This window comes from Siphateles boraxobius, unplaced genomic scaffold (assembly GCF_051911475.1).
Source record: "Siphateles boraxobius isolate OS27281-9 unplaced genomic scaffold, OSU_SipBor_1 164, whole genome shotgun sequence".
Lineage (NCBI taxonomy): Eukaryota > Metazoa > Chordata > Actinopteri > Cypriniformes > Leuciscidae > Siphateles > Siphateles boraxobius.
Window position 1 is genome coordinate 997,496 of NW_027508771.1, and position 21,339 is coordinate 1,018,834.

Below are 21,339 nucleotides of genomic sequence, written 5' to 3' on the forward strand. Positions count from 1 at the left end.
GGAGCTAAACCATTTAGTGCTTTGTAAGTAATCAGCAATATTTTTTTAATTTATACGATGTTTAATAGGGAGCCAATGTCTGCAATGCAATGCAAATGCAATTTTTAATTCATAAAAGAGAACTCTTACATATGCTTATCAGTTTTACATGAAGCTGTCTTGAGAGCAGTGTAAACTCTCTCTCTATACTTAAAAGCATCACCAATTATCAAATTAAAAGTTTACCCCTAGTTAGTATGTAATATGAATGGTGCAGTAGACTGTCACAAATCAGAATGACACAAACATGTAAAGTTAACAAGAGGTTTATTTGAATGCACTCGGGGACAGATACGGCAGGTGAGAAGCAGGTTTGAAGACAGATGAACATATGGATGGTAGCGTTATGGTTGATTAAGTCTCTTATCTGATGCAGGTTGTAGAAGATCTGGTTGATAGGCTGATGGAGGACTGGCTAAAGAAGGACCAGACTGGAGAGGAAGACGGGATCGAGGTAGCAGACGGGTAAGTATCACAGCAGGTAGGTAAACAGCAGGTTGGAAGGGTTTCTTGATAGAGAGTCAGGTTTGTCGTGTGGATAGACGAGACCAGACAACAGGGAAGGTGAACTGGTGTGGCTTTTAAGCAGTGGGTGAAGTGAATGTGGCTTGCAGGCAGGTGGTGATGACAGGTGCGGATGGTTAGAATTCAGGTGAGGCAGAACGAGTGGGCAGAATGTAGAAATCTGGCGCTGAAACTGGTGTATCCGTGACAGTACCCCCCATCTCCACGGCCAGCTCCTGATGGCGGAAGGGTCCGACCACGGGGACGACCACGACCTCTATGCGCAGGACGATTGGGATGTTCAGAGTGGAATTCCTGTAGGAGAGTGGGGTCCCGAATATCCTCTCCTTGAACTCAGCACCTTTCTTCAGGACTGAATCCCTCCCAATGAACGAGGTATTCCAGGTGGCCGCCCCATCGTCGGGAGTCTAGGATGTCATGGACCCGGTAGATGTTTACGTCCTCAGGGTCCACGGGAGGAGGAGGAGGTACGTTCTCAGCACCAGACCCTGGGGCAGAAGGAGTGAGAGGATTAGTGTAGGGTTTGAGTAGGGACACGTGAAATGAAGGTGAGATACGGTAGTGAGCAGGGAGTGACAACCGGTAGGTGACCTCGTTGATCTGCCTCTGTATGGCGATCGGACCGATGTACCTGGGACTCATCTTATGACAGGGCTGTCGGAGACGGATGTCCCTGGTGGAGAGCCAGACCATTTGTCCCGGTTGGTATAGGGGCGTAGCAGATCGTCTTGCGTCGGCCTGGCTCTTGTGTCTCCGAACAGCCCTTTGCAGATGGACATGTCTGTGTCCCAGACCCTCTCGCTCACCTGGAACCAGTGGTGGACTGCTGGAACGTCGGAAGGCTCTCCTGACCAGGGAAACAGGGGCGGCTGGAAGCCGAGTATGCACTGGAAGGGCTTGAGTCCTGTGGTGGATTGCTGGAGAGAGTTTTGTGCATACTCTGCCCAGGGAAGGTAACGGCTCCAGCAGTCCTGATGATCATGACTGTGGATGGTAACCAGAGGTTAAACTGACTGAAACCCCCAAAAGGTTGAAGAAGGCCTTCCAGACACGGGAAATGAACTGAGGTCCATGATCAGACACAATATCTTCAGGTATGCCGAAGTGACGGAATATTTGATTGAAGAGTGATTCAGCGGTTTCGAAGGCAGTGGATAGACCAGGTAGAGGGATGAGTTTACAGGCTTTGGAGAATCGACCAATAACAACCAGGATTCATGTATGGGAATCTGAAGAAGGTAAGTCGGTTACGAAGTCCACGCCGAGATGAGACAAAGGCATTGTGGGCACTGGAAGTGGTACTAGTTTTCCATTCGGTAGGCGTAGAGGAACCTTGGCCATGGCACAGACTGAGCAGCCCCTTACGTACCGGGAGACATCCTGGGTCATATCGGGCCACCAGTAGCGTTGTTGGATGAGCGAGAGTGTTTGTTGGCTGCCTGGGTGTCCAGAGCCCGGAGATGTATGGACTGAGTCCATGAGGGACAGACGCAGACGAGTGGGAACGTAGGTCCGTCCCTCAGGACCTCCCGGCGGAGCAGGTTCTGATCGTGTGGCATCGGCGATGTGGTCATCTAGACTCCACTGTATGGGACTGACAACCAAGGCTGGAGGGAGTATGGGTTCCGTCTTGGAGGTGATGGTATCAGGTTGGTATAGGCGGGAAAGAGAGTTGGCCTTGGTGTTCTTGTCTCCTGGGCGGTAGGTAACCTTGAAATTGAATCGGGTGAAGAATACTGACCAGCGGGCTTGACGGGTGTTGAGTCTCTTTGCATCTCGGAGGTATTCTAGATCGAGGTGATCGGTGATGACGTCGACTGGATGTTTTGCTCCCTCCAGCCAGTGTCTCCACTCCTCCAGGGCGAGTTTAATAGCCAGCAGTTCTAGGTTGCCGATGTCATAGTTCTGCTCCGTTGGGGACAGCTTTTTGGAGAAGAAGGCACATGGATGGAGTCCGAGTGGTGTCCCCTGCCGCTGCGAGAGAACCGCTCCTACCCCGGTGGTGGAGGCGTCCACCTCGACGAGAAACGGTAGATCAGGATTGGGATGGACTAGGGTAGGAGCGGAAGTGAAGGAGCTTTGAGCTTCTCGAAGGCGAGGGTGGCTTCAGTGGTCAAGGACAGAGACTCTCGTATTGCGTAAGTTTAGCTTACGCTACGGAAAAAAGATTCATCTTCTCGAGATATTGAAGCCCAAAAATTATCCTTAATTTTGTATTCATTGTCAACGCAGTGCAGCAGCTAGCAGATCTAGAGCAGGCCATCTCGCGTGCTCATTGGCTGCCCTGCGGCAACTGCTGCAGCCTACCAGTGAGCCCGGCGTGACGTCACGTCCAATGAAGGGCGCCGGCGCCTTCATAGCGTCACAGCCCGCCAGAATGGCTTAGCGTATAAAAGTAGGGGCTGTAGGCTGATTTTTCTTCTCTTCAGCGAGCTCTTCGAATTGCTGGATCTGAGAGAAGCCACCGCCGGCGTCGAACAAGCGAAACAGCCAGCTTAGGACAGCGCTGAGAAAGCCGGCCGTCTTCGCCACCTTCAGCCATCCGTGCGAGCTACGCTATCCGGCGACATATCCTTTTATCTCTGTATTCTGTTTTCTACACTTCCTAAAAGAGCAGTGAGACGTCTTTTTCAAGATCTTTTTCAAGTCTCGCACTTCCTATGGCTCATGCAGAGCCGCTCAGCGTTACGATACAAGAGAGTTTCCCGGCCCTCGCGCCCCCGTTTCGCGCATCATGCAGAGCCCTCTCGAGCTCTCTGCATGACCCGGACGGGCATCATCTGTGTCACATGTAGGTCCCGTGCCCACTACTAGTGCGTGCGCCCACATACAAACACTGTTCCCAGTTCTGCTCGACCAACGAGCACGCGGCTAGCTCTCTTTACGTTACAAGAGAGCTACCCCGCCCTTGCATCGCTGTTCGCGCGTCATGCAGAGCCCTCTCGAGCCCTCTGCATGACCCGGACGGGCATCAACATACGCGACGTACTGGATGCGTGGTAAGAGCAGAAATTTTTATACAGTTCTGCTCGACCAACGAGCACACGGCTAGCTCTCTTTAGGTTACAAAAGAGCTACCCCGCCCTCACGTCGCCGTTCGCACGTCATGCAGAGCCCTCTCGAGCTCTCTGCATGACCCGGACGGGCATCAACATACGCGACGCGACGTACTGGATGCGTGGTAAGAGCAGAAATTTTTATACAGTTCTGCTTGACCAACGATCACGCGGCTAGCTCTCTTTACGTTACAAGAGAGCTACCCCGCCCTCGCGTCCCTGTTCGCGCGTCATGCAGAGCCCTCTCGAGCTCTCTGCATGACCCGGACGGGCTTGCGCGCTGCCGTCGAAAGGTCTCGCCCTGTCAGTCCCCTTAGATAAGGCTACTGCAGCGGTGTATTTGGCAGCCAACGAGCCAGTAATGCAACCCGCTCGCCTGCACACATCCGCCGTTCTCGCAGTGACCCAGAGAAATCTCAAAAAGAGCATAATGTCTGGTCCGGCTCACGCCGTCTGTGTTTTAAGTGTAGTAAAAGTGCCCACATCTCGGTGTTCACCCCTACACACAAGCACTTCGAATCTCGTGTCACTCACAGAGCACACTCTCATAAAGCGCAGAAAAGCCGCTCGAGTGTTGAATGTAAGAAATGTGCCCACAGGTCTGTGCCCACTATCTGCCAGCTCTGTTACACAATCCAAAAAGCAGGTTATGAATGTAAGTCTCGTGCCCGCCAGAGAGCATTCACGCTTGCTAACACAAACCTCCCCCCGGGCTCCGCCCGCGCGTTTAAGTGTTATCACAAAACGCAGGGCATAATAAGACGCTCCCCATCCATTATGATCGAGAAAAAAAAGTGAAAAAAAGAATGTTCCCCATCCCTTATGATTGGGACATCTCACATAAATCAGCCGGTTTCGGCTTTCAGCGAGCAGCCATTGCCCAGAACCGAGAGCGCGCGCGCCGCGCTTTCGGCTCCGGTTCAGTTTCACAAGCCCGCAAATGGCGGCGATCTGAACACGTAGGCTATTCGCCCCCTAGCGGCTCACATAGCTGCGTGGGAAACTATCCCAGGGATTTCAGAATGGGTGCTGAGCACAATAAAGCAGGGCTATACACTTCAATTAATTCGACGTCCCCCACGCTTTCAAGCCCGGACCGCGACGATAGTGAATGCGGAAGTAGCACACCTACTTCACGCAGAAATAGCAAGCTGCTGTGCAAAGGGGCTATAGAAAAGGTACCGCCTTCTCTGAGCGAGTCAGGTTTTTACAGCCGATATTTTCTCGTACCCAAGAAGGACGGAGCCTTCAGACCTATCCTAGATCTGAGACATTTGAACAAAGTGCTTGCGAAAAGACCGTTCAAAATGCTTACGACCAGGAAAATCCTCGCGCACGTTCACCCGAGGGACTGGTTTATTTCTCTAGATCTGAAGGATGCCTATTTTCAGTTTCAGATAATACCCCGTCACAGGCAATTTTGGAGATTCGCCTTCGACGGTCAGGTATATCAATACACCGTTGTAAGGATAATGAAAGGTTATCCGGCCAGATGTTCTGAATTAGCGAATCATGACTTTCAAACACAGCCCTTTTGTCAGAGGAGAAGACAAGAGCTTCTGTTTGACCGCCTTAGGGTTTATCTCCCTAGTGCCACGTTGGCTGAAGTCTCCCGAAGCGCCGCGTGACTTTATAACAAGGCAACATTGTGTAACCTGTCCACCACTCGTAAAGCGCTGATGAACTTTTCACCGCTGACACTCACACACACATACACATTGAACACACAAAGACCAGCCATGGCACTTTTCAGATAAAAAGTGCCTGTAAATATTTTTAAATGTATTCCTTTTGTGCGTCGATGTCTTCACATGCCACACGAGAACTACTGACAATTTTATTGTGTTAATCAAACTTTAAAATGCTTGTAATTCTGCATATGAATGTCACTTTGGTTTTCTTTCATATTTCATGTTTGGTAGCCTCATGATCGTCGTGCTTTGACTGAACTAGTCATACATGGAAAAATTACAGTAAAATGTATTAGTCTATGTGTACAGCCTGTCTAATTAGAAATGACGGAAGTTTATACCATCATAAACTATGCAAATAAGTTCTCCTGACGAAACAAAGAAGAACTTCTCCCGTTCAAAGTGCTCCAAGATGATTTGCCCTCCCCGCAAAAAGGGGCGGGGATGGGATTCCCTCAAAAGAGGAACTCGCCCGTTTCTCACTTTCTTCTCTTCGGTCAAAAATGGGGAAACACCAGCTTCGGACAGGCTTCGGCCACCGTCTCGGACGCGCACCTCCGCGTCACACCCGATCTTTCTTTTCTTTTCTTTACTAAGTGTTATTTTCATATTCGCCTCTCCCTCTACGAGGGAGATGAACTCTGAATCATTTCTTTGGTAACTTCACGCCGTTGAACCTTTAAAGTTTAAACTTCCCACGAGTCTGCTTGCCCGGAAAAGACACGAAAGAACACGTCGCTCCGAAAAAGGACCCACGCACACGACTGCGTTCCTCAGCAACACAACGAGAACCATATGCAAGTATTGGTTATGACCTGACATGATTTCTTGTTGTCTCTCTTAAGGTTACATTGTCTGTGATTTTTGCCATGCTGAGATAATCTAGGTGATCTCTCTCTCTCTAATCCTGACCTTTAGTTTCACTTTCTCATCCTCTTACTCTCTCTCTCTCTCTCTCTCTCTCCCTCTCACTCAATCTCTCTCTCTCTCACTCCCGTTGTTATTCGTTTGTCTCGTTAGTTTTACTGTTTACTGTACATACATGTATCCCGGGTTTAAATGTAGAATTCTGTATCCGTAGTTTCATTTTATTAAAACCATATTCTTGATTGCTTTCTGTCTAAAGTGCTCATTTTTACAAAGTCAATGAAATGTTCGATCCTTTAGCTACAAAAAGCTTTATTATTTACTACGTTGAGTAGTTTAATTTTATAAACACAGGAAAATTAATGTTCACGGCCAGAAAATTAATATTTCTTGGAGTTTATAAGAAGTGATAACTTTTGTTGGGAAGTTGATGAGTTAATCTTACGGCCGTTTGCTGGACAAACAGATTGTTCGATAACTAAATTAATTCCATTTAAGATTATCTCATATAATCGATCTGTAATAAGACTATTGATATATTAATGACGAACCATAACCCATTATGGTGATCATTCATATATACAATCGATCTATTTTCAGCTTCGATAATTTAACTGTAATGTGCAATATATTAATCATTCATGATTAATTATTAAATTCCCTATATATAATTTGAGCTAATTTAATGTAAGACTCATTGTCGCTACACAGTCCTGCCGTTCGGCCTGTCCCTAGCACCCCGTACATTTACGAAGTGCATGGACGCGGCGCTCGCCCTCCTGAGAAGTCAGGGGTTGCGAATAATGAACTATCTGGACGATAGCTGAAGCACTAGCTGGGCCTACTGCGCATGCTCCAACACTGGTTGAATGCCTGCGCGTCCCGCCGAGCCTGGGTTTCTGGCGGCCAGAAAATCAGAGTGACTCAGACCTGCATAGCGGCTCTACAGCCCTGGTTAGTAGCCGACTGGTACCAGCAGGGAGTGATGATGGGAACCATCTCTTATCGGAAAGTCATTTCGACAGACACGTCCAACTCGGGTGGGGCGCGCTGTTGGAAGGCAGACCAGTCTTCGGCCAGTGGTCAGACCAAGAGAAGTGTTTTCACATAAACTGTCTGGAAATGATAGCGGTCGAGAACGCGCTGAAGCACATCCTCCCGTTCATACAGGACCAACATGTTCTTGTCCGCTCGGACAACATGTCTGTGGTATCCTATGTAAACCGTCAGGGCGGTGTCAGATCCAGAAATCTCTGCAATCTGACGGAACGCCTCCTTATTTGGTCTCAGATGCACCTGCGTTCGCTGAGGGCGGCGCATGTGCCTGTCCATTTGAACGACGGCCCAGACAACTGTCCAGGGACAATTTTCCCCCAGGGGAATGGTCCCTGCACCCCCAAACGGTCCAGAAGCTGTGGCGCCTATTCGGCAGAGCGGAAGTCGACCTATTTGCGTCAAAAGACAACGCTCAATGCCCGACGTTCTTCTCGAAGGACGAGGACGCGCTGGCCCAGGTTTGGCCCAGCCTCCCGCTATATGCTTTCCCTCCGGTCTCTCAATTGCCACAGGTGATCAAGAGAATCAGGGAAACGTGCCACTCGGTGCTCCTCATAGCCCCGTATTGGGAGAATCAGATTTGGTTCCCGGAACTAGGACGGCTGTCACTTACAGCTCCGTGGCCGATTCCGGTGAGGGCTCCTCTCTTAGGCTCGCGGCGCGATCTGGCATCCCCATCCAGAGTGCTGGTCTCTGTACGCATGGTTGATCAATGGGTACTCGTTGCCCTGCCAGAAGGAGTGATGAACACGATCACGCAGCCTAGAGCTCCTTCCACAAGAAGCCTATACGCGTATAAATGGTCGGTGTTCTCCGGATGGTGCACCGACAGAGGTCTGGACCCACGGACATGCGGGGTGGGGCATCTGCTTACCTTTCTACAAGAGCTGTTGGATAAGGGGAGGTCCCCACCCACGCTCAATGTATACGTGGCGGCCGTGGCAGCGTTAGCAGAATCGACGCACGACCAGTCACTGGGAAGACATGAGTTGGTCATCCGCTTCCTTAGAGGAGCTAGAAGGATGAACCCGCCGCGCCCCCCTTCGGTTCCTATGTGGGATCTTTCATTGGTCCCGGCGCGCTGCTCTGTATTCCCTATGTGTGCTTATGTACAAGTGATGGCCCGCGTGGCTGGCCACCTCATTTTTTCCACTTATGGGGTTCCCCTGAAAGTTCGGGGTCTCATGGTGGATGCTTGGCGCGCACGGCGTTGACAAAGTGTCCCCGTAGCGTTAGCTAAACTTACGCAATACGAGAGAATCTCTCGCATCAGGAAACGATACTCGGTTACTAACGTAACCTCGGTTCTCTGTAGAGAGGGAACGAGTATTGCGTAACCGGCCGTGCTCGCGCCACGAGCGACTTCGCTTCAGTAGACGAAAAACCAGGGAAGTCAGCCTATAGCCCCTACTTTTATACGCTAAGCCACGGCCATTGTGGCGGGCTGTGACGCTATGAAGGCGCGGGCGCCCTTCATCGGGCATGACGTCACGCCGGGCTCACTGGTAGGCTGCAGCAGTTGCCGCAGGGCAGCCAATGAGCACGCGAGATGGCCTGCTCTAGGTCTGCTAGCTGCTGCACTGCGTTGACAATGAATACAAAATTAAGGATACTTTTTTGGCTTCAATATCAAGAGAAGATGAATCTTTCCGTAGCGTAAGCTAAACTTACACAATACTCGTTCCCTCTCTAGAGAGAACCGAGGTTAAGTAACCGAGTATCGTTTCCTGATGAAACTCACACTTCTCTAACTTCAGATAGAGTTGATGATCTCGTAGACGCTGGAGAACAAATGGTGGTGGTGCTCGGATAGGTTGGCTGAGTATATGAAAATATCTGCAAGTTGCAGTTTTGTGACTATAAAATTACACTTTTTGTTATGAGTAAGCAGGGAGCGGCCACTTAAAGGTAAAAAGTTCACCCTGCATCATCTGACTTAGATCAGAACTGACAAGTTTGTGTCCGTGAGGTGAAATGAAGGTTCATTTCCGGAGGTCATTTCCGGCTTGTGTCTGAAAATGACGCATATTGCGTCTTAAGGTTGTCCGTATGTCCAGACGCTAACCGTGCGTCGCCGTTTACATCTGGATATTGCAATTCCATGTATACAAGAGAAACTCTCTCTGCTCACGCATGTAAACGGGTTATTCCTAATGTTTCACAAACCCGAATAGTGACCTTAACCCGACCATAACCCGAAAATTGTCTGCATGTAAACGTTGTCAATGAGCTGGGGCGAGGTGTGTGGTTATATAGCTGAAGTGATTGAGGGTGCAGATGAGGTGCAGGTGTGTTTGATTAGAACTCAGGAGACTGAGTGCGCTGTGATTGGCTGGTGCGCTGTGATGGGTTGGTGCAGGAACCTAGCAGATCTGTGGTTGTGGACGCAAGTTCTTCTTTGTAGAAAAAGAGCGAACGATTTCTTCTTTGCAGAATGGAGCACACTATAATTCAATAATCCTCACAAATACATCAGCATAATGTACTTTGTTTATAAATTCAGCCTTCAATCTCAATCAAGTAATAGTAAATAACCGCTGTTCCCTCAGGAAAATGATTGTGCGTGCTCTGAGCCCAAACAATAAACGCACAAGTTGTGTGTCATCAAGTATCTTAGACAAGGATGCACACACTTCCTGAAGCGTTTTCACGAGCCATGATTACCTTTTTGAAGTTTTCTGGTTGAAGCGTACAAACAAAACAGTCCCTGAAGATGAAAAGATGTTGACATGTTCTGGCGCCCGAACAGGGACATCCTGGTAAAGAGTAAGAGCAAGGTTAAAATTATGGACGCATCTCATGACGAGGCTGATGTGGGTACGGACCCAGACTTCACTGCTGAACCTTTTACAACTCGCCGTGAAACAATTCAAGAAATGATTCGGTCCTTTAGTAGTTTGTACTTGGAGTCTGAAGAGGAGGCCATCGTACAGGAAGAGGAAGAAGAGGTTGGTTTGACTAATTTTCCACCACCTCCACCAGTAGAGGAAGAGGAAGACGAAAGTCTCATCAGTCTTACCTGAAGAGGATCTCCCGAGTCCTATTGCAATATGTCATGCACAGGATGTGGGTAAGGATTTGTCTGTGGACTGGGAAGAATTAAAAAAATCACAGAAGGACGACCAAGCACTGCGGGATCTATGGGACAAAGCCAAATATCCCCCACAAGGCCCAGATCATATTCACTACGTTGTACAGAATCAGTTTTTGTTCTATGCATTCCTGACCCACTGAAAGGTAGCAGTTTGCAAGTGGTTATTCCCACAGATATTCGTCAGAAATTCCTTGAATTCGCCCATGATAACCCACTGAGCGTACATTTGGGGCGTGTGAAGACGTTACGTCGGTTACTCAATGTAGTATACTGGCCAGAAATTCGACGGGATGATTGGAATCATTGCAAGCAGTGTCAGGTTTGCCAAAAGTATAAACCACGCATTCACAAGCTTTCTGGACAGCTACATTCTACACCTTTGTTGATTACCCGAACTGGTGCTTGGTTATGAATTGAAACACTTTTTGTTGGACTTCTACTCCGGGACTTCTAATGAACTTTTGGAATATTGGAAACGCTCGCTTCTAACCTGAGCTACTTGTGGTGTAGTGAGAAACTGACTATATTTCTGCCTGGACTTAAACATGTGATGAACTGAAATTTTCTAACATAATGAAGTTATGTTTTTCTTTTTCTTTGGATGTGATGATTTGCTGAAAATATTGCTGTTGTGTATATATCTATATAGTTTGGGTTATCTCACAAAAACATAAATACACTTAACTCTACTCTTGGATGAATGGATCCCCTTCATTTAGTATGTGACCAAAACAAGAGTGTTACATATAATGGCTGACATGTTCAGGCGCCTCTTACAGTATATACTTCCGGGTAGCACTAGTAGTGACGTCATAGGCAGTCTCCGGCCAGTAGGATTGCAGTGATTAAATAAGCGTTTCAGACACCGGTTCACATGGAAGCGTTCCCCATCAACGCAGTGCTAGTTCCCTTTCGAAAGCAAACATTTGACAACCAACGTCAAAGACGTTCTTTTTCTTTTTTCTCTTTATGATGTGCTCAACTTCCATGTGCTCAGTCACCCAATCTTGTCTCATTCAACACAATGCATGAGTTATTTTAATTAGCACATACCAAAATCTCGAAATCTCTGCAATGGATGTCTTACATTTGTTATGGCATGATGTTTTGCCATTACAATTTTTCTTTTTTAAATTTCCTGTGGATAGAAATTTTTAATGAGAGGCTATAAAACATTGTTATAAAGTTGTATATCTCGCTTATGTTCCCAGGTAAAATAATTAAGTTTCACATTCATCACACTTCACTCCTCTGCTGAAAATGACCAAATTCCTATATGGTTATCATAACATCTGCTACTTTGTCTTGCACGGGCCAACAAAATCGTGCAACTTTTGTCGACTGGTTGTAAGTACAACTTCCCAGGGTCATATAATCAGATATATAACATTTCTCAAATGTTTTTCCAGACATTTCTTCTTTCTCACGATTATTTTGTTTGGTTTCAAGGTTGCTCTGACAATATAGATGCAATATAGATGGGCCCCCTGGGTTTACAATTACATTTTATGCATTTGGCGGACACTTCAATTTTTTTAATTGCATTGCTAGTGCCATGCTATACTGAGGCTACAGGTATGCTTTATGAGATACAGGAATGCTTCTTACTAATAATACTAAAATCGTTTGGCTGGTTGCTAGAGTACGCTTGCTGTATGTTAGCCATGTTAAGATCTTCTGGTTGGTTACTGGGCATTCTAGGGTATTCGAGCTAAAAACTATTTTAGCGCCTTTAAAAATCTTTTAAGATTTTGCAAGTTCCTGGGCCTTATTAATCTTATAGCCGGTTGCTAGGCATTTTGAGGGCTCTCTAACTGGTTACTAGGCATTTGTTTTTTGCCTGATTGCTGTTGGGTTTTATGCACTGACATTTACATAGATTAATAATGAATATATGAAGAGTTCAGATGCAAAAGCCTCTAAGTGCCATCTGAAAATTTCTTCTAGAATGATCATTTTTATCAAGCCTGTATATTTAAGTTCATTAATTTCAATTAAATGTCTATGAAAATGACCTATTAATTGTCATTTAAGTGAAATTACTGAACTTAAATGTAAGAGCTTGACAAAAATGATCATTTTAGAAGAAAATTTCAGATGACACTTAGAGGCTTTTGCATCTAAGCTCTTCATTGTAAAAACTAAAATAAAAAAACATCTTTAAACTTGTGTTGTAAACTCACTTTGATAGCCAATAATGATCCACTTGATATGTGCTTATAGCTGATTAAAAACAATAACATTTTGGTTACTGAGATTTTTAATGCATGGCTCTAATAACAACTATGAATTATGTTCATCATCTTTCTCACAGTTTGTGCAATAAATCTATGATTATAGTAGTAATCTTGTAAATTATTACAGTGGAGAAAATAATTATTTGATTATTTTTAAGTTTGCCAACTTACAAAGATATGAAGGGTAAATAATTTTTATGGTAGATTTATTTTAACGGATAGAGACAGAATATCAAAATCCAGAAAAAAAAACATTATATAAAGGTTATACATTGATCTGCATTTCAGTGAGTGAAATAAGTATTTGCTTCCCAAGCAAAAAATAATTTAGTACTTGGTGGAGAAACCCTTGTTGCCAAGCACAGAGGTAAGACGTTTCTTGTAGTTGGTCACCAGGTTTGCACACATCTCAGGAGGGGTTTTGGTCCATTCCTCTTTACAGATCCTCTCTAAATCCTTAAGGTTTCTTGGTTGTCATTTTTTGGCCACAGATTTTCTATAGTATTAAGATTTGGAGACTGGCTAGGCCACTCCAAGACCTTAATGTGCTTCTTCCTGAGCCACTCCTTTGTTGCTTTGGCGGAATGTTTTGGGTTATTGTCATGCTGGAAGACCCATGCACGACCCATCTTCAGTGTTCTGGCTGAGGTTCTCGTCCAAGATTTTAAGGTACATGGCCCCCGTCCATCGGCCCCTCAATACGCCGACGTCGTCCTGTACCCTTACCACAGAAACAGCCCCAGAGCATCATGGACGTGACGTCACGCGCAAGGCTCAGTGGTAGGTTGCAGCAGTTGCCGCAGGGGAGCCAATGAGCACGCAATATGGCCTGCTCTAGGTCTGCTAGCTGCTGCACTGCGTTGACAATAAATACAAAATTAAGGATAATTTTTGGCATCAATATCTTGAGCAAAGATGACTTTACCCGTAGCGTAAGCTAGCTTACGCAATACGAGAGAACCTCTCCTAAGAAAACTCAAGGGTCATGAGCCCAACTAAAGCAAACACTGATCTCAATCATGGTGACATCAAATTTATGTTAAAGTTTATTGCACTTTATTTAAATTAGCATATTTTACTTTAATTTTATGGTTTTTGTTTGGCAGCCATAGCTGCCAGTCATTTGACCCTTTTTTTACGATTTTTTTACAATGAAGGTATTTGATCATAATAATGCAGGAAATATGGGGGTGGCTTAGCGTATAAAAGCCAGGCTCATAAGTTACCTCACTGATTTCATCATCTTCAGCGAAGCTCTCCGCATCGCTGGACTCTGAGAGAAGCCGCCGCCGTTGAAACCAGCGACCACCAAGCAGAGGAAAGAGCCTGAGGAAGCCGGCCATCTTCAGCCTTCCGTGTCTGCTACGCCATCCGGCGACGAATATCCTTTAATGCTATAGCGTTCTGTGTTCTTACTAAAAGAGCGCGAGGCGTTTTTCTAAAAATGCCTTGCATTTCCTGTGGCTCGAACAGAGCCCCGCCCAGCGCCGGAGACCGCCATGTGCTCGGCGCTCTCTTCCTGGGCACGGAACATGGGAAGCGATTCCGCAGTCGACCCTGCGGAATGACTCGAGGCCTTCGCTGCAAATACTGTCACCCCGGAGCTCGCAGGATTACGTTACATCCCGCCAGCTTCTCTCTCTCCTTCTCCGCCCCTCCCGGACGCACAGCTGCCGCCTTTGGCCCGCACTGCCGCCGCCTCAGGGGACGAAGCTGAAAGAACGGACCTAGGTGACAGCTGTAAGAACGGACCTAGGTGACAGCTGTTTAAGGTATATTCGGCAGCCAACGAGCCGGTAAAACCCGCTCGCCTGCACACACTGCCGTTGCTATGGCAACCCAGACGAACCTCTCAAAAGATGGTTGAGTCCCGCCGTGGCCGGACCACCATTGAAACATCTCGCTCTGTCAGTCCCCTAAGAAAAGGCTACTGCAGCAATGTATTCGGCAGCCAATGAGCCGGTAATGCTACCCGCTCGCCTGCAAAATCTCAAGAGTGTAACGTCTGGCTATCCGGCTCTTGCCGTGGTGCTCTAAGTGTAGTATTGTGCCCACATCTCAGTGTTCACCCCTACACGCAAGCAGGTTACCCCCGTGTCTCTCACACTCACAGAGCCCACTCTCATAAAGCTGGCAATTGCCGCTCGAGTGTTAGATGTAGAGAATGTGCCCACAAATCTGTGCTCACACGTACTCGCTGCCCGCTCTGTTACACGGGAACAGCCTCACAGCGGCCATGCTGTGAATATAAGTCACATGCCCGCCCATGAGCGCTCACGCTTACTGACAAACACTTCGCCCCAGGCTCCGCTCGCGATAAATATAGGCACGAAATGTTCCCCATTCCCAGTAATCGGGTCATATCAAGTGGTTCAGGCAGTTACAGCTGTCAGCGAGCTGCCGTTACTGAGATCAGAGAGCGTGCGCACCCCGCTCACGCCTCAGGTACAGTTTCCCGAGCCCGCGCTGCGCGGCCAACGGAACCCGGAGTCCATTCTGCCCCTAACCATACATGTAGAAGCATGGAAGGCTATTCCAGATGTGACAGATTGGGTGCTAAGCACGATAAGTCAGGGCTAGTCGCTTCAGTTCGCTCGCCGTCCCCCTCGCTTTCGAGCTCGGGCCGAGACGAAAGTGAAAGCGGATGTAGCTCATCTACTCCGCGCAGAAATAGCCAAACTGCTGTGCAAAGGGGCCATAGTACCTCCTTCTCAGAGCGAGTCAGGCTTCTACAGCCGTTATTTTCTCTTACCCAAGAAGGACACACCTATCTTAGATATAAGACATTTGAACAAAGCTCTCATGAGACGGCCGTTCAAAATGATTACGACCAGACAAATCCTCGCGCACATTTGCCTGGGAGACTGGTTCGTTTCTCTCGATCTGAAAGATGCATACTTTAGATTCGCCTTCGACGGTCGGCATATCAATACACCTTCCTCCCGTTCGGCCTATCCTTAGCACCCCGTTCATTTACGAAATGCATGGATACGGCTCTCGCCCCTTTGAGAGTGAAAAGGCTGCAAATTCTGAACTATTTGGACGATTGGATGATTTTAGCCCAGTCAGAGATGGAACTGATATCTCACAGAGCTGCGCTTCTCAGCCATCTGGAAAGCTTGGGTCTCACGGTCAACTGGACCAAGAGCTCATTACTGCCCAGTCAGTCAGTTTCCTTCCTAGGAATAGAACTGGACTCGGTGGCTATGATGGCCCACTTACCGACACAGCAAGTGCGCCGTGTTCGACAGCTAGCCGCGTCTTTCCAGAGAAGCAGTATTATACCTCTGAAGACATTCCAGAGGATGCTAGGCTGTATGGCATCAGCTGCGGCTGTGCTTCAGCTGGGCCTGCTGCGCATGCGCCCGCTACAATGCTGGCTGAACTCCCAAGTGCCTCACAGGGCTTGGGTTTCAGGCTACAGGCGAATAAGAGTGACTCAGAGCTGCGTTTCGGCTCTGCAGCCCTGGTTAGCGGCCGACTGGTACCAACGGGGAGTGACGATGGGGGCTGTTTCACATCGATTGCTCATCTCGACGGACGCCTCCAACCTGGGTTGGGGCGCCGTCTTCGACGTCAGACCAAGAGAAACACTTCAACATAAACTGTCTGGAAATGATAGTGGTCGAGAACGCGCTTAAACGCTTCCTCCCTTTCATAAAGGACCACCATGTACTGGTCCGCTCGGACAACATGTCGGTGGTGTCCTACATAAACCGTCACGGCGGTGTCAGATCCAGAAACCTCTGCCATCTGACGGAACGCCTTCTTATGTGGTCTCAGGGCCGCCTGCACTCGCTGAGAGCCGCGCACGTGTCAGGCCATTTGAACGACGGTCCAGACACACTGTCCAAGAACCACATCCCCCCGGGGGAATGCTCCTTGCACCCCCAAACAGTCCAGTTACTATGGCCTTTTCGGCAAAGCGAAAGTCGGCCTGTTTGCGTCAAAAGACAACGCTCATTGCCAGCTGTTCTTTTCAAAGAACGAGGATGCGCTGGCCCAAATCTGGCCCAGCCTCCCACTTTATGCCTTCCCTCCGGTCTCTCTGTTACCACAGGTAATCAAGAGAATCAGGGAAACGCGCCACTCGGTGCTCTTTATAGCCCCGCGCTGGGAGAATCAAACTTGGTTCCCGGAGCTGATGCGGCTGTCCCACACAGCCCCTTGGCCGATTCCGGTGAGCAGAGACCTCCTCCCTCAAGCCCACAGGCTCAATCTGGCATCCCCATCCAGAGCGCTGGTATCTACATGCATGGTTGATCAACGGATACCCGTTGACCACCCGGAGTGATGAACACGATCACGCAATCCAGAGCCCCCTCTACGAGGCGGCTTTACTTGTCTAAATGGTCGGCGTTCTCCAAATGGTGTGCTGATAGAGATCTAGACCCACGAATGTGCGGGGTCCCGGGGTTGCTTAGCTTCCTTCAGGAGCTGTTGGATAAGGGCAGGCCCCAATCCACGCTTAAAGTCTATGTGGCTGCCGTTGCAGCGTTCGCTGAGTCGACGCGCGGCCAGTCAATAGGAAGGAACGAGCTCGTCATTCGCTTCCTTAGAGTAGCTAGACGGGTGGACCCCCCGCGACCCCCCTCGGTTCCCCTCTGGGTTCTTTCACTGGTCCTAGAGGCCCTGAAAGCTTTCCCCTTTGAACCGTTAGACTCCGTGGACCTAAAGTATCTCTTGCTCAAAACCGTTTTTCTGACAGCTCTGTCATCAGTTAAACGTGTGGGGGATCTAAACGCTCTGTTAGTGCTACGTGTCTTGAGTTCAGGCCAAATGACTCTAAAGTTATCCTCAAGCCAAGACATGGTTATGTCCCTAAAATATTGGGCACCCCATTCAGAGCGCAGGTCATTTCTCTCTCGGTTCTGCCTGCATCCGACAGTGAGGGTGATGTGAATCTCCTCTGCCCCGTTAGGGCGCTCAGGATTTACATTACGCGCTCCGCCTCTTTCAGGCGTTTGGAACAACTGCCCGCAGGGCAGCCAATGAGCACGCAATATGGCCTGCTCTAGGTCTGCTAGCTGCTGCACTGCGTTGAAAATAAATACAAAATTAAGGATAATTTTTGGCTTCAATATCTCGAACAAAGATGACTTTACCCGTAGCGTAAGCTAGCTCACGCAATACTCGTTCCCTCTTCTAGAGAGAACCGAGGTTACGTTAGTAACCGAGTATCGTTTTTAACATTAGTGTCACAGTAAGTCACATATAGTCACAGTAAATCATACATGTAGTTAACTACATGTTTTTTTAGTAAATAATCAGGAAATATATGTAAATAAGTGTTTCTGTTAAAAAGCTTAATGAAGATTTCTGTAATAGTCTTTTGCACTTATTTAAATTAGGATATTTTACATTCATTTTATGGCACCCATTGCTGACAGTCATTGACTGTTTTTTTATGGGATTTCTTTTACAGTTAGGGTGTTTGATTGTAATAATCCAGATAATGTCACGACAAAAGGTTAGGATCCAAGTGCAGTATTTATTTGGGACAATCCAAAATCGTAGTCAGCCAGGCAAAGGTTCAAAATCCATACAAAGCAGTCCAAAAACAAGAAACAAAAACAGGAACAGATCTCCAAAGTGCCAGTGACATTAAACAAGGACTCCATGACAATCACAGAAACAAACACACAGATACTAACTAGGTGAGATGACGGAAACAGATGTGTGCAATGATTAATGAGTGACAAAACAGGATGATGGGAAATGTAGTCTGAGTGAAGGACACCATGGTGGAAGAGGACCTCTGGTGGATACCCAGGGAAACACAAACCCGACACTGTGACAGATAATAGCTGTAAAATAACAGTGTTTTTCTGTAAAACATTTAAAGAAAATATTTGTAAAAGTTTTTTGCACTTAATTTAAATTAGGATATTTTACTTTATTTTTACGGTTTTTGTTTGGCAGCCGTAGCTGCCAGTCATTTGACCCTTTTTTTAACGATTATATTTTTTACAGTGTGGGCTGATCCCTCACCTTTCTCATGATCATCCTTACCCCATGAGGCGAGATATTGCATGGAGCTCCAGACCGAGGGAGATTGATGGTTATTTTGTATTTCTTCCATTTCCGAATAATGGCTCCAACAGCTGTCTCCTTCTAACCAAGCTTCTTGCTTATGATCTTGTAGCCCATTCCAGCCTTGTGCAGGTCTACAATATTGTCCCTGATGTCCTTTGACAGCTCTTTGGTTTTGCCCATGGTGGTGGAGAGGTTGGAATGGAAGATACAGATTCTGTGGACAGGTGTCTTTTATACACATAACAACCTGAGTACTTTCTAAAAGTGACAGGACTAATCTCTGTTCCACATGGGCACATAACCAATCTGTGGGAGGCAGAATTCTTGCTGGACAAATGTACCCAGTTCGGTTTAAAATAGCTAAAGCCAGATTTACTTATTTAGGAATTGTTGTAACTAGGAAGTTTAGCTCTCTACGAGAAACCAATTATGTCCCCCTTTTGTTGAAATTGAAAAGAAATATTCAGTTCTGGAGAACTCTTCCTATCTCGTTAATAGGTAGAATAAATGCCATCAAGATGGTTTTTCTCCCGCAACTATTATATCTGTTGCAAAACACCCCTTTATTTCTCCCCAAATCCTTTTGTAAGCAACTCGATTCAACTATCTTACCCTTTATTTGGAATTATAAAAATAGTAGAATTAAGCAAATACATCTTTCTAAACCCAGAAAGGCAGGGGGTCTTGCTTTTCCGGACTTACGCTGCTATTACTGGGTAGCTAACCTCAGAATTATATCAATAATATTAAATGACAAAAGTGGACAACTGGACTGGCTCAGACTAGAACAGGATGAATGTACCCCCTACGATCTTGGTGCTGTGATTCTTTCACCAACGAGCTGTAAAAAATAAATCTACAGGTGCAGCCCTGTCATTAGTAGTATGATCCGTATTTGGAAACAAATTAGAATTAATTTTGGGGTGGAGACGTTACCTTTATCAATTCCCATAGCTGACAATCCCTCTTTTATACCCTCCAGATTGGATAAAGGTTTTCAGCAATGGAGAGAATCAGGAATTCACGCAGTAAGGGATCTGTATCAAGACGGTACATTCGTCTCCTTTGAAAAATTTCGGGAGAAATACAAACTTCATAGAAGTAATTTTTTTAGGTTCTTGCAAGTCAGGCACTATGTACAATCTTACTTAAACAGGCTCTCTATAATTAGCCCTTCTTGTCTGGATACCTGCCTTAATTATTATTTTGGCAAAGGGAAAATGATTTCCTACATTTATAACACCCTCCAGGCCTCCCAATTGCCTGTTACATCTTCAATCAAGAGTCTATGGGAGGAAGAATTAAAGTCAGAGATTTTTGATGAGTTATGGGCTGGTAGCCTGGAAGAGATTAATAGATGTTCTATAAACTCCAGAAATTGCCCCATTCAGTTCAAAATCTTGCATAGACTACACTATTCTAAAACAAAATTATCCAGAATATTTCCAGCTGTCTCCCCAAAGTGTGATAAATGCAAGACGGCGGATGCGACCCTGCTTCACAGTTATGTAGTTTGTCCTAATCCTCCAAACTTCTGGTGCAAGATTTTCAATGTCATCTCTGAAATCACAAATCAATATATTGAACCAGAGGAGTTTTTAATTGTGTTTGGGGTTTCAAGACATGGGCTCTGCTTGTCCAAGTCTCAACAACAATTTCTTTCCTATGGGCTTTTAACAGCCAAAAAGCTTATTTTAACTTTCTGGAAAAGTGAATTGCCGCCATCTTTCCAGCTATGGCTCGACGAACTCACAAATACTCTTCATCTGGAACGTATACGGCTCCATATAAGGAATAAAAGACAACAGTTTGCTAAAATTTGGGAACCCTTCATAAGGTATTTAGGTGGAGAAGACATGGAGGAAAGAGATGCTGACTCAACTTGAGTTGGACATAAGACCACTCCATTGTTGGTAGCGGTTTTATTGTTTATTTATTTTGTTTTTTATTTACTATATTATCCTGTTAGATTTTTTGTATATATAAGGAAAAGACGGAGAATCTTTGGATATATTTCCTGTGAAACTTATTTGTACTCTTTATATTTCTCCAATAAAAAAAAATAAAAATAAAAATAAAAAAAATAATTCTTGCTGGTTGCTTGGGGATCAAAAACGTAATAATCAAACAATAAATATTTTGTGACATTTGAGCCACATTTAATGCATGAATGTCATTTCATTACACTTTTCAAAAAAAACATTTTTGATGGCTGCTCTGTTAAGTCTTCGCCGTCAGTTAGGAACCTGGGTGTGCTCTTTGATACCAATCTTTCATTTGAAAGTCATGTGTCTAGTGTCTGTAAAACCGCATTTTTCCATCTTAAAAATATATCTAAATTACGTCATATGCTCTCATTGACAAATGCGGAACAACTAGTTCATGCGTTCATGACATCAAGGCTAGATTATTGTAATGCTCTACTGGGTGGTTGCCCTGCACGCTTAATAAACAAACTACAGCTAGTCCAAAACGCAGCCGCTAGAGTTCTTACCAGAACCAGGAAGTACGACCATATTAGCCCGGTTCTGTCAACACTGCATTGGCTCCCTATTAAACATCGTATAAATTTTAAAATATTGCTGATTACTTACAAAGCACTAAATGGTTTAGCTCTGCAGTACTTGAGCGAGCTCTTAACGAATTATAGTCCTTCACGTCTATTGCGATCTCAAAACTCCGGCCAGTTGATAATACCTAGAATATCTAAATCGACTGCTGGCGGTAGATCCTTTTCC

At 46.2% G+C, this 21,339-nt stretch overlaps 1 long non-coding RNA gene across 1 annotated transcript; it reads right to left on the bottom strand.

Annotated features, from left to right (window-relative positions):
* Positions 1–18,039: 18,039 nt before the first annotated feature.
* Positions 18,040–19,488, bottom strand: LOC143740075 (uncharacterized). The gene is made up of 2 exons (XR_013204733.1): positions 18,578–19,488; positions 18,040–18,372 (listed from the first exon to the last, which is right to left on the bottom strand). It is a non-coding gene; the product is annotated as an uncharacterized LOC143740075 (long non-coding RNA).
* Between the last annotated feature and the right edge of the window lie 1,851 nt (positions 19,489–21,339).